Genomic DNA, 14,062 nt, shown 5'->3' with positions numbered 1-14,062 from the left:
AGATCAAGCTGATTTACGACAGTAGGCTAAGTACGTAAGTACTTACGTGTCCGTGCTCTTAAAAGCCGGCCTGTACGTCAAGTGAGGTTTGAAAGTGAGACTTTAAAAGGTCTGGTGTGACCCTGCAGTATCTGGCCAACCAACAGAGGTGGTTAATTATGGATGACACTTTCCCTAAACAATAAATGTTAGTGAGATTCTTTTTTGACCTAAACCTAATATATGTAAGGTGTTTTGACTAGTACAATAGTTATCATGAGAGTTAAAAAGGCCTAAAAACTGTATCTATCCACGCTTAATGACAGTTTACCCGGCCTAAAAGCTGTATATTAAAGTTTAACGAGTGTTAATGGGCCTGAGAGCTGTACTTATTTCAGCTTAATGACAGTTAACGGGCTTACAAACTGTATATAATCAAGCTTAATGACAGTTACTGTGCATAAAGTTGTATACACTCAAAGCTTAATGACAGTTTACCAGGCTTAAATACTGTCTATATTCAAACTTAATACAGGTTACCAGGCATAAATTGTATATATTCAAGCTTAATGACAGTCTACCATGCTTAAAAGCTTATTCAAGCTTAATGACAGTTTACCAGGCCTGGAAACTGTATAGATTCAAACCTAATGATGAGTTTTTGACTATAGCAAAACCCACCTAGCTTTGCAGCTAAGCCCCACCCACTGCACGCCAGTGATTGGCTAGCTCTAGAAGGGGGAATGATGTCACACTAGTTAACAGTCCTAATGATTACCAGTACGGATTTGACTCCATTCAGTCATGTTGAGTTTCGTGCATGAATCATGACACCACAGATTTGAGTTCCCGGAGTTGTGAAGTATGCAACTGATATCTCCGATAAAAGATATACTAAGTTATATAACATCGTTACGAAGGTCTTGGAGCATTCTGTCTCTGCATCTTTTTTTTATCATGCGCAGCCTAAATACACATGCATCTTGTTTTTTTGTTCTTTTAAATCGGTGTTGGACTACAAAAGTGATCCCATATAGACCACATTAACTGAAATGAAGCACAGACTTTTGCAGCCAGTTCCAATATCAGGGTATTAATTCATCATAACCCTGCATGTCAAATGTTAATATCACTGAGAGATTAGGCCTACACGTCAATTTCTTAATATTCTGAGGCAATAATAATAATAATAATAATAATAATAATAATAATAATAATAATAATAATAATAATAATAATAATAATAATAATAACAATCTTTATTGCGGCTCAAGGCCATATACATGGAATAGACAAATGCAATACACACAATCTAGATGCATAAGGTAACATGACAAAAATAATTATCGGCAGTATCCACACAGTTGCTGAAGAAGTAGAAAAAAATAGATTTCATAATAATGGTAATGACAATAATTATATGGGGATTAATAGAAAAAATTAAAAAAATATAACAATAAAAAATACAGACTGCTGACGATTAATTTCAGTCTGGGGTCCTTAGGTGGTTACAGAGGCCAGGTCCAGAAGGTTAAATACGAATATTGAAAATTGCAAAACTCTACAATGACATTAAACACAGTAATAACAGGAAGTAAGTATGCCAAAAACTGCAAGGAACGTAGAAATATAATAATAATAATAATAATAATAATAATAATAATAATAATAATAATAATAATAATGACAGATTCTGGAGATGACACTTCATAATTGCAAAAACAGAGAATAAGGTATTTAAGGAACAAACGCCTCATTATTCCATCTTTCCCACAATTTAGATCTTCTTGCCTCACTGCTCAGGATGCTTTGTATGAGCGAATTGCTGATGTTTCTCAGTCGGGTGATCAGACTGGACATTGTTCGCTTCACATTGATTTTCAAATTATCCAGGCGGTTTTCTATAAACATCTGCGTGGCTGAGTGATAGCGAGGAGTGTTTGTGAGGCGTCTCAGAATGTCATTGTGAACAACAGTGATACGTCTCATGGTCTCTCGGGTACAGTTCGTCCAAAGGGAACACCCATATACTCGTATACTGTAGCAGCACGAGCCGAAGAGCAGCAGTTTCGTTTCTCGGTGACAGAAGGCAAACCTCCTTGCAATCATGTTGCCAGTTGCACATAGTTTACGACGCCTCTGTTCTACGTCTACCGTGTCTTTCAGGTCGTCCGTGATAATGTGTCCCAAATACGTAAATTCAGGCACGAAATCCAGACGATGATTTCCGAGGAAAATTAGTGGTTCTGCAATATGCATAAGCGATCTCGGGGGCAGCGACATACACTGGGTCTTGGTTTCGTTGTAAAGGATATCAAATTCCTCTGCATACTGGAGGCAAGTGTCGATGAGTCGCTGGAGACCTTGCACTGATGGGGAGATCAGAACCATATCATAGCGTAACAGAGGTTGTTTACTGTTGTTTCACTGATAGTGCATCCGATTGGGAGTGAGTTCAGTTTGACATTCAGGGCATCTGTGTACGTGTTAAACAGGTATGGAGAAAGAATGCCCCCTTGCCGGAGCCCGTTTAAGGAGCCGAAGGTGTACGATAGTACGTTACCCCATTTGACACAGAATTGCTGTGTGGAGAACCAACAGCATAAAATGCCAATTAGATATAGAGGTGTGCCTCGTTTGTGCAGCTTCAGGAAGAGCTTCAGGTAGTTTACTCTGTCAAATGCTTTTCTCACATCTACAAAACATAGGAAAACAGGAGAGGCTGATGATAGGTAACAGTTCAGCAATTCTTTCAGGATGTAGATGCAGATGTCGGTCGAATGGTTTGCTTTGAAGTCAAACTGGTTGTCAGTAGTGTGTAGAAAGGGGAGAAGTCTCACTAGAAGAACGGACTCAAGTATCTTCGACGCAATTGTAGTAATTGCAATCGGGCGATAACTGCCAGGGTCAGCTGCATCCTTTAGCTTGTTTTTTATTAATGGCATTAAGTGAACTAAGAGTAGGGAGTCTGGGAGAAACTGGTGAATTATGCACGCATTGAACAGAGCAGCTAGCAAAATGTAAATTATCGGATGGCAGAATTTGAAAGCTTCAGCAGGCAGACCATCGCAGCCGGGCGATTTATTATAAAGTAGGTTGTTTATGGCCTCGCTGATGTTACCTGGCGTAACACGATCGGCGAAATGAAACTGAATATTATCAGTAAGGAAGTTGTTTACATCCCTGCGGGAGTCTTGATCGTTTATGCAATTCAGGATAGTGCTGAAGTGATCGCCCCACATTCTTGCGATAGCCTCGTCACCAACAGCTTCTCCTACTCTCTGTAATAGCTTTTTAGTTTTGGGATTTAGGGACTGAATGTCCTTCCAAAGACGGGGGTAATCGCCAGATTCTAATTTCCTTGACATTGCATCAGCTCTTAGTTGCTTTTCATTCAGTCTGCAATGCTTAAGGGCAAGTTTGAACTGCGCTCTCCCCTGCCTCATTAGCAGTGCAAAGTGTCCTTCCCTCGGGCTACCATTTTGCCTCCACATTAAAAACATTTCTCGTGAGTGTGTATAAAGATCTTTAACCAAGTCATTCCATCCAGGTACATTACGAGAGTTACCTTGGCGAGATCTAAAGGTATCCCTGCCGGAGGCGAGCATAGCGGAAATTATATTCGAATAGAATTCTTTCAGGTCTCTCCTGTGATGATCGTTTCTACATTTTGGGTTAGTGCACAGTAAGGCGTCTGCCGGTTGGGCTATTGACCGCAGCCTGGTTTCCGTGGTTTCCTCAAAGGATCTGGTTTTCTGTTGGTTTTTAAAATCCCAGTTAACAGCAGGTGGGTGACCAGTTAGGGGTTCACGGTAGGGAGGGATGGGGTACTGAATGACACCTGTAAGGGGATGTGATCATAGCCCATTGCAAGATCGTAGCGAATGTTGCAGGTCACAATAGAGTCATGACGTTGAGGGGACGTGATGCAGTGGTCCAGCCAGGAGGTTGTAACTGTGTCCGTTCTGTTCTGTACATAGGTATAGGAGGAGGGAGGGAGGAGCATTACATCGCTAATTCGGAGAGCGTGATTTTGACAGAAGCGAGTAAGTTCATTATAAAATTGTTTTGTGGGGTGAGAATTAAGGTCCCCCAATTATACGAGTACAAATATGATCAGCAGTAGAGTCGTGAATAAATGCTGTGTAACTCACCTAGGATCATGCAGTACTGATCAATATTATCGTTCCTTTCCCAGGGCATATAAACATTAATTATTAGGATCATAGAGTCCCCTACTGTCACTTGAGGCCCCAGCAATCTATCACTCCTATAGGCCAACACATTCACCACACTGTCTAGCGATTTGTGCCACAGGAAAGAAAGGTCCCCTTTCGGGCGACCGGCTACGATGTGATCTGTAACTTGCATCGATGAGGTCGGGAAAGCTCTGAAGTCTTCATGCACTGAATCGCAGATGAAAGGTCATGAGGCCAGAGGAGCGTTTCTTGCAATGCAATGATGCCTTTGAAGTTTTTGCAGAACATGTTTAAGGGAGGAACGTTCCGCTTGAGGCCAAAAATATTCCAAGAGATTATATTTAATGTATCCATGGCAGCTCACGAAGATGGGAAATGAATGAGTTGATCATCTGGGTGGATGGGGAACTGGCCATCGAGGGTGGGCATTCACTCGGCTTTGGGAGGGTAGCTGGCACTTGTGGTAGAAGGCGAGTCTGCGCCTGAACCCCTACTAGGGGTGTCAGTAAGTTCCACTGGGGGAGGTTGGTCCCGGGTTAGGTTGTATCTTGAGACTTTTATGTTAAGACCGAAATTCTCGCCTTTAAGAACATCGAGGTGGTGAAATAAGCAAGTAATCCTGTAGGCCACTTTATGTTTAATTTTCCATGGGAGTTCGTGGGAGATAAGAGGGTCGGAGCCCGTGAGAGATTTGACGCGCTCTACTATGGCGTCAAGCTTCACCGATGACCGTAAATTGTGAATCACAACGTGACATCCCCTCTCAGGTTTCGGGCGAGGTGATTCGCGAATACTGGGCTTCGGTTCAGCGGACACTCGAGACGTTCTTTTCATTTTTCTACTTGTTTGTGTCTGCCAGCCCCCAGTCCCCTCATGATCAATCACATTTTCACCCACGACGGGGGGTTCGGGGGGAGAGATAGGGTCGGAAGACTCACGAGGGCTGGTGATCGTCGCTGAAGATCTATCTTCCACCGGAGGCACTGGGGAGGGAGGGGAGGTAGGGGGTTCGTCGGTCCTCTCCGATAGGTCTACAGGTGGTGTGGGCGCTTCATCCGAGGAGGAGAGGGCAGTTCCCTCATGGGAGGGTATGGCCACCTCGACCTCGCGTCGCACCCTCACTTCTCTCGTGTTGTTGGGAGGCGAGGAAATAATAGATGCCTCATCCAAAGGAGTCTAGTGGCTTGCTGTGCGACTGTCTAATGATTCCTGCAGTCCTTTGATCGCATCCCAGATCCGTGAAAGATTGTTAATTGTTTCCACAGTTTCAAGACTGTCGAGTGATTCCTGCAATCCTTTGATCACGTCCCAGATCTGTGAAAATTTGTCTTGTGCTTTCTCAATTTTTTCTGAGGTTTTGTCAATTTTTTCTGAGAGGGATTTTGCTTTTAGAAAGGCATTTTCTGCCGTATGGTACACCGCAGGTAGGCTTAGATCAGCAGGCCCCTTTGGAGGCAGATTGTAAGGGTCATCGGCGTAGATTTCCACCGAGCAGGTCCTTAGCCACTTAGTGATACATGATAATTTCTTGTGAGAGGATAGGCTTTTCGTGGGTCGCTCCTAGAGAATGGTATCTGGTATCAGGTCTTTGCATTTTGTATATACAGAGTTAATTTCCTCATCGGAGAAGGCTGCACTGATAGATTGTACAGTTGACTCGACATCTGCACGATACGATTGGTATTGTATAAAGTAACGACAATTGTCCGCGAGTACAGAACTTGTCTGAGGCACAGGTATCACTAGGTGCCAGGGTCACTGGCACGACGGTTGGAGGTTGGTCAGATGACATTTTTGTGGTGAAAGGAGGGCCGAGCACTAACACATACACAGCACTCTATTACCCATTTCCCTGAGCCAATAGGCTTCGAGAAGTGGAAACTTGAAAAATTCGGAAGGCACTGATTGGGGCAGAACGTAGATTAATATAATTGCAATTTTGACGCAGGCAACACTAACCATAGGCTTACAATTTCTGGTATTTTGAGGCAATGACAGAGAGACACTAGTAATACTTTGCCTTCTATGAGAGATATAATCACTAAGAGCGAAAAACCCATCTTTTGGGGTAAAAACGAGAGAGAGAGACCTTCAACACGTCCGCCCTCCGACTTAGGCATACTTGTCAATTGCTTATGTTTTGAGGCATAGGCCTACTTGTCAATTTCTTATATTTTGAGGCATGACAGGGCATAGGCCAACTCGTCAATTTCTTATATTTTGAGGCAATGACAGGCCATAGGCCTACTTGCCAATTACCTATATTCTAAGGCAATGACAGGGCATGGGCCTACTCGTCAATTTCTTACATTTTGAGGCATGAAAGGGCATAAGCCTACTCGTCAATTTCTTATATTTTGAAGCAATGACAGGGCATAGACCTTCTCATCAATTTCTTATGTTTTGAGGCACTGACAGGGCATAGGCCTACTTGTCAATTTCTTATATTCTGAGGCAATGACAGGGCATGGGCCTAATCGTCAATTTCTTATATTTTGAGGCATGGCAAGGCATAGGCCTACTCGTCAGTTTCTTATATTTAGAGGCAATGATAGGGCATAGGCCTACTCATCAATTTCTTATATTTTGAGGCAATGACAGGGCATAGGCCTACTCGTCAATTTCTTATATTTTGAGGCAATGATAGGGCATGGGCCTACTCATCAATTTCCTATATTTTGAGGCAATGACATGGTATAGGCCTAATTGTCAATTTCTTATATTTTGAGGCAATAACAGGGCATGGGCCTACTCATCAATTTCTTATATTTTGAGGCAATGACAGGGCATAGGCCTACTTGTCAATTTCTTATATTTTGAGGCAATGACAGGACATAGCCCTACTCGATAATTTCTTACATTGTGAGGCAATGACAGGGCATGGGCCTACTCGTCAATATCTTATATTTTGAGGCATGAAAGGGCATAAGCCTACTTGTCAATTTCTTATATTTTGAAGCAATGACAGGGCATGGGCCTTCTCGTCAATTTCTTATATTTTGAGGCACTAACAGGGCATAGGCCTACTGGTCAGTTTCTTACATTCTGAGGCAATGACAGGGCATGGACCTACTCGTCAATTTCTTATATTTTGAGGCATGACAGGGCATAAGCCTACTCGTCAATTTCTTATATTTTGAAGCAATGACAGGGCATGGGCCTTCTCGTGAATTTCTTATATTTTGAGGCACTGACAGGCCAAAGGCCTACTGGTCAGTTTCTTACATTCTGAGGCAATGACAGGGCATGGACCTACTCGTCAATTTCTTATATTTTGAGGCATGAAAGGGCATAAGCCTACTCGTCAATTTCTTATATTTTGAAGCAATGACAGGGCATAGGCCTACTTATCAATTTCTTACATTCTGAGGCAATGACAGGGCATGGGCCTAATCGTCAATTTCTTATATTTTGAGGCATGGCAAGGCATAGGCCTACTCGTCAGTTTCTTATATTTAGAGGCAATGATAGGGCATAGGCCTACTCATCAATTTCTTATATTTTGAGACAATGACAGGGCATAGGCCTACTCGTCAATTTCTTATATTTTGAGGCAATGATAGGGCATGGGCCTACTCATCAATTTCCTATATTTTGAGGCAATGACATTGTATAGGCCTAATTGTCAATTTCTTATATTTTGAGGCAATAACAGGGAATATGCCTAATTGTCAATTTCTTATATTTCCAGGCAATGACAGGGCATAGGTCTACTCGTCAGTTTCTTATATATTGAGGCAAAGACAGGCCATAGGCCTACTTGTTAATTTCTTTTATTTTGAGGTAATGACAGGGCATAGCCCGACTCGATAATTTCTTACATTTTGAGGCAATGACAGGGCATGGGCACACTCAAAAACTTCTTATATTTTGAGGCAATGACATGGCATAGGCCTACTTGTCAATTTCTTATATTTTGAGGCAATAACAGGGCATAGGCCTACTTGTCAGTTTCTTATATTTTGACCCAATGACAGGTCATAGGCCTACTTGTCAATTTCTTATACTTTGAGGCACTGACAGGGCATAGGCCTACTTGTCAAGTTCTTATACTTTGAGGTAATGACAGGGCATAGGCCTACTCATCAATTTCTTATGTTCTGAGGGACTGACAAGGCATAGGCCTACTTGTTAACTTCTTATTTTTGAGGCATTGACAGGGCATAGTCCTACTCATCAATTTCTCATATTTTGAGGCAATTACAGGGCATGGGCCTACTCACCAACTTCTTATATTCTGACGCAATGACAGGGCATGGGCAAACTCGTCAATTTCTTATATTTTGAGGCAATGACAGGGCATGGGCCTACTCGCCAACTTCTTATATCCTGAGGTAATGACAGGGCATGGGCATACTCGTCAATTTCTTATATTCTGAGGCAATGGCAGGGCTTGGGCATACTCGTCAATTTCTTATATTCTGAGGCAATGGCAGGGCATGGGCATACTCGTGAATTTCTTATATTTTGAGGCAATGACAGGGCATGGGCAAACTTGCCAACTTCTTATGTTTCTGAGGCAATGGCAGGGCATGGGCATACTCGCCAACTTCTTATATTCTGACGCAATGACAGGGCATGGGCCTACTTGTCAATTTCTTATACTTTGAAGCAATGACAGGGCATGGGTATACTCGCCAACTTCTTATATTCTGACGCAATGACAGGGCATGGGCCTACTTGTCAATTTCTTATATTCTGAGGCAATGACAGGGTATAGGCCTACTTGTCAATTTCTTATATTCTGAGGAAATGACAGGGTATAGGCCTACTCATCAATTTCTTAAATTTTGAGGCAATGACAGGGCATGGGCATACTCGTCAATTTCTTATATTCTGAGGCAACGACAGGCATGGGCCTACTCGTCAATTTCTTATATTCTGAGGCAAGGACATGGCACGAGCCTACACATCAAGTTCTTATATTCTAAGGCAAGGACAGGGCATGGGCCTACTCGTCAATTTCTTATATTCTGAGGTAATGACAGGGCAAGGGCATACTCGTCAATTTCTTATATTCTGAGGCAAGGACAGGGCATGGGCCTACACGTTAAGTTCTTATATTCTAAGGCAAGGTCAGGGTATTTGCCTACTCGTCAATTTCTTATATTCTGAGGTAATGGTACGGCATGGGCCTACTCGTCAATTTCTTATATTCTGGGGCAAGGACAGGGCATGGGCCTACTCCTCATTTTTATATTTTGAGGCAAGGAAAAGGCATGGGCGTACTCATCAATTTCTTATATTCTGAGGCAATGACAGGGCATGGGCATACTCATCAATTTCTTATATTCTGAGGCAAGGACAGGGCATAGGCTTACTCGTCAGTTTATTATATTTTGAGGCAAGGACAGGGCGTAGGCCTACTCGTCAATTTCTTATATTCTGAGGCAAGGACAGGGCATGGGCCTACTCGTCAATTTCTTATATTCTGAGGCAATGACAGGGCATGGGCATACTCGTCAATTTCTTATATTCTGAGGTAATGACAGGGCATGGGCCTACTTGTCAATTTCTTATATTCTGAGGCAAGGATAGGGCATGGGCATACTCATCAATTTCTTATATTCTGAGGCAATGACAGGGCATGGGCATACTCGTCAATTTCTTATATTCTGAGGCAAGGACAGGGCATGGGCCTACTCGTCAGTTTCTTATATTTTGAGGCAAGGACAGGGCATGGGCCTACTCGTCAATTTCTTATATTCTCAGGCAAGGACAAGGCATGGGCGTACTCATCAATTTCTTATATTCTGAGGCAATGACAGGGCATGGGCATACTCGTCAATTTCTTATATTCTGAGGCAACGACAGGGCATGGGCCTACTCGTCAATTTCTTATATTCTGAGGCAATGACAGGGCATGGGCCTACTCGTCAATTTCTTATATTCTGAGGTAATAACAAGGCATAGACCTACTTGTCAATTTCTTATATTCTGAGGAAAGGACAGGGCATGGGCGTACTCATCAATTTCTTATATTCTGAGGCAATGACAGGGCATGGGCATACTCGTCAATTTCTTATATTCTGAGGCAAGGACAGGGCATGGGCCTATTCGTCAATTTCTTATATTTTGAGGCAAGGACAGGGCATGGGCCTACTCGTCAATTTCTTATATTCTGAGGCAAGGACAGGGCATGGGCCTACTCGTCAATTTCTTATATTCTAAGACAAGAACAGGGCATGGTCTACTCGTCAATTTCTTATATTCTGAGGTAATGACAGGGCATGGGCCTACTCCTCAGTTTCTTATATTTTAGGCTTACTCATCAATTTCTTATATTCTATGGCAATGACAGAGCATGGGACTACTTGTCCATTTCTTATATTCTGAGGCAAGGACAGGGCATGGACCTACTTATCAATTTCTTATATTCTAAGGCAATGACAGGGCATAGGCCTACTCATCAATTTCTCATATTCTGAGGCAATGGCAGGGCATGGCCTACTTGTCAATTTCTTATATTCTGAGGCAAGGACAAGGCATGGGTGTACTCCTCAGTTTCTTATATTCTGAGGCAATGACAGGGCATGGGCCTACTCGTCAATTTCTTATATTCTGAGACAAGGACAGGCATGGGCCTACTCGTCAACTTCTTATATTTTGAGGTAATGACAGGGAATAGGCCTACTTGTCAATTTCTTATATTGTGAGGCAATGACAGGGCATAGGCCTACTCGTCAATTTCTTATAGTCTAAGGCAAGGACAGGGCATGGGGCTATTCGTCAATTTCTTATATTCTGAGGCAAGGATATGGAATGGGCCTACTCGTCAATTTCTTATCTTCTGAGGCAATGACAGGGCATGGGACTACTCGTCAATTTCTCATATTTTGAGGTAATGACAGGGCATGGGCCTACTCATCAATTTCTTATACTCCGAGGCAAGGATAGGGCATGAGCCTACGCGTCAATTTCGTATACTTTCAGGCTCTGACAAGGCATAGGCCTACTTGTCAATTTCTTATATTTTGAGGCAATAACAGGGCATGGGCCTACTTGCCAATTTCTTATATTCTGAGGCAATAACAGGACATAGGCCTACTTGTCAATTTCTTATATTCTGAGGTAATGACACTGCAATAGCCTACTTGTTAAATTCTTATATTCTGAGGCAAGGACAGAGCATGGACCTAGTCGTCAATTTCTTATATTTTGAGGCAATGACAAGGCATAGGCCTACTTATCAATTTCGTTTATCCTGAGGCAAGGACAGGGCATGAGCCTACTTGTCGATTTCTTATATTTTGAGGCAATGAGAGGGCATAGGCCTGCCGTCAATTTCTTATATTTTAAGGCATGACAGGACATAGGCTACTCGTCAATTTCTTATATTTTGAGACAATGACAGGGCATAGGACCACTCATCAATTTCTTATATTTTGAGGCAATGACAGGGCATAGGCCTGCACATTAAATTCTTATATACTGTGGCAATGACAGGGCACAGGCCTACACACCAAATTCTTATATTTTGACGCAATGTCATTTCTCAAATTTTGAGGCAATGACAGGACATAGGGCTACTCTTCAATTTCTTATACTTTGAGGCAATAACAGGCCATATGCCTACTCAATTTCTTATATTTTGAGGCAATGACAGGGTATAGGCCTACTCATCAATTTCTTATATTTTGAGGCAATGACAGGACATACGCTTATTCATCAATTTCTTATATCTTGAGGCAATGACAGAACATACGCCTACTCATAAACTTCTTATATTTTGAGGCAATGACATGACACAGGTCTATTCGTCAGTATCATATATTTTGAGACAATGACAGGGCATAGGCCTACTCATCAATTTCTTATATTTTGAGGCAATGACAGAGCATAGGCCTACAATTTTGAGGCAATGACAGAGAATGGGCCTACTCGTCAATTTCTTATGCTTTGAAGCAATGACAGGGCATGATCCTACACATCAATATCTTATATTTTGAGGCAATGACAGAGCATAGGCCTAAAATTTTGAGGCAATAACAGGGCATGGGCCTACTCATCAATTTCTTATATTTTGAGGCAATGACAGGACATAAGCCTACACATCAAATTCTTATACTCTGAGGCAATGACACGGCATAGCCTACAATTTTAAGGCAATGGCAGGGCATGGGCCATCTCGTTAATTTCTTATATTTTGAGGCAATAACAGGGCTAAGGCCTACACATCAAATTCTTATACTCTGAGGCAATGACAGGGCATAGGCCTATTCATCAATTCTTATACTTTGAGGCAATGACAGGGCATAGGCCTACACATTAAATTCTTACATTTTGAGGCAATGACAGGGCATAGACCTACTTGTCAATTTCTTATATTCTGAGGCAATGACAGGGCATAGGCCTACTCACCAATTTCTTATATTTTGAGGTAATGACAGGGCATAGGCCTACTCGTCAATTTCTTATACTTTGCGGAAAGGACAGGGCATAGGCCTACTTGTCAATGTCTTATATTTTGAGGCAATGACAAGGCATGGGCCTATTCGTCAATTTCTTATATCTTGAGGCAATGACAGGGCATAGGCCTACTTGTCAATTTCTTATATTCTGAGGCAATGACAGGGCATAAGCCTACTCATCAATTTCTTATATTTTGATGCAATGACAGGGTATTGGCCTACTCGTCAATTTCTTATATTCTGAGGCAATGACAGGGCATAGGCCTAATCGTCAATTTCTTATATTTTGAGGCAATGACAGGGCATGGGTCTACTCGTCAATTTCTTATATTCTGATGCAATGACAGGGTATAGGCCTACTTGTCATTTTCTTATATTTTGAGGCAATGACAGGGCATGGGCCTACTCGTCAATTTCTTATATTTTGAGGCAATGACAAGGCATAGATGTACTTGTAAGTTTCTTATATTTTGAGGCAATGACAAGGCATAGATGTACTTGTAAGTTTTTTATATTTTGAGGCAATGACAAGGCATAGACCTACTTGTCAATTTCTTATATTTTGAGGCAATGACAGGCATAGGCCTACACATCAAATTCTTATATTTTGAGGCAATGACAGGCATAGGCCTACACATCAAATTCTTATATTTTGAGGCAATGACAGCACATAGGGCTACTCGTCAATTTCTTATATTTTGAGGCAATGACAGGGCATAGACCTACACGTCCATTTCTTGTATTTTAAGGCAATGACAGGGCATAGGCCTACTTGTCAATTTCTTATATTTTGAGGCAATGACAGGGCATGGGCCTACTTGTCAATTTCTCATATTTTGAGGCAATGACAGGGCATTGGCCTACTTGTCAACTTCTTATACTTTGAGGCAATGACAGGGCATAGGCCTACTTGTAAATTTCTTACTGAAAATAGTTTTCTATCCACACCTCTTGGATATACAGTAGCTTTTAAATAATACAGTAGTTTTAACTCCGCGATATATAAAGTATATGCATAAAGTAGAATGTACATGTATAAGCAAGTGCAAATACACATACATGCGTGGATGGCCATAATAATTGTAACGCCACTCATACCACAGAGAATAAAAGTAAACTTGTGGGCACGTAGCCGATGGCACACACAGATCGATCATAGGACTGTCTCAGCCTTACACACAACTATCAAACTGCTCTCAATGAACTATATTGGAAATATATTTACGAAAGGGGATAACAATTTATATTACTGTGATGAGGGAATATAAGGCTGCTGTAGCATTTCTATGAAAATGAAGGATATGGTAGGAAAGCGTCATAAGATACTTAACGAAATAAAAAAAAATAAATGATAGCTGAAAAAGTTATGTATGAGATGATCCAAACCAGTCTGCGAGCAGCCCATAAATCACTTGATTTTGAGGACATTCTTGTAGACTACCGTGTTGGACAAAAGGATACATAAGATTCTGT

This window comes from Macrobrachium rosenbergii, chromosome 13, assembly GCF_040412425.1.
Source record: "Macrobrachium rosenbergii isolate ZJJX-2024 chromosome 13, ASM4041242v1, whole genome shotgun sequence".
NCBI classification, from domain to species: domain Eukaryota; kingdom Metazoa; phylum Arthropoda; class Malacostraca; order Decapoda; family Palaemonidae; genus Macrobrachium; species Macrobrachium rosenbergii.
This window is presented reverse-complemented; position numbering follows the sequence as displayed.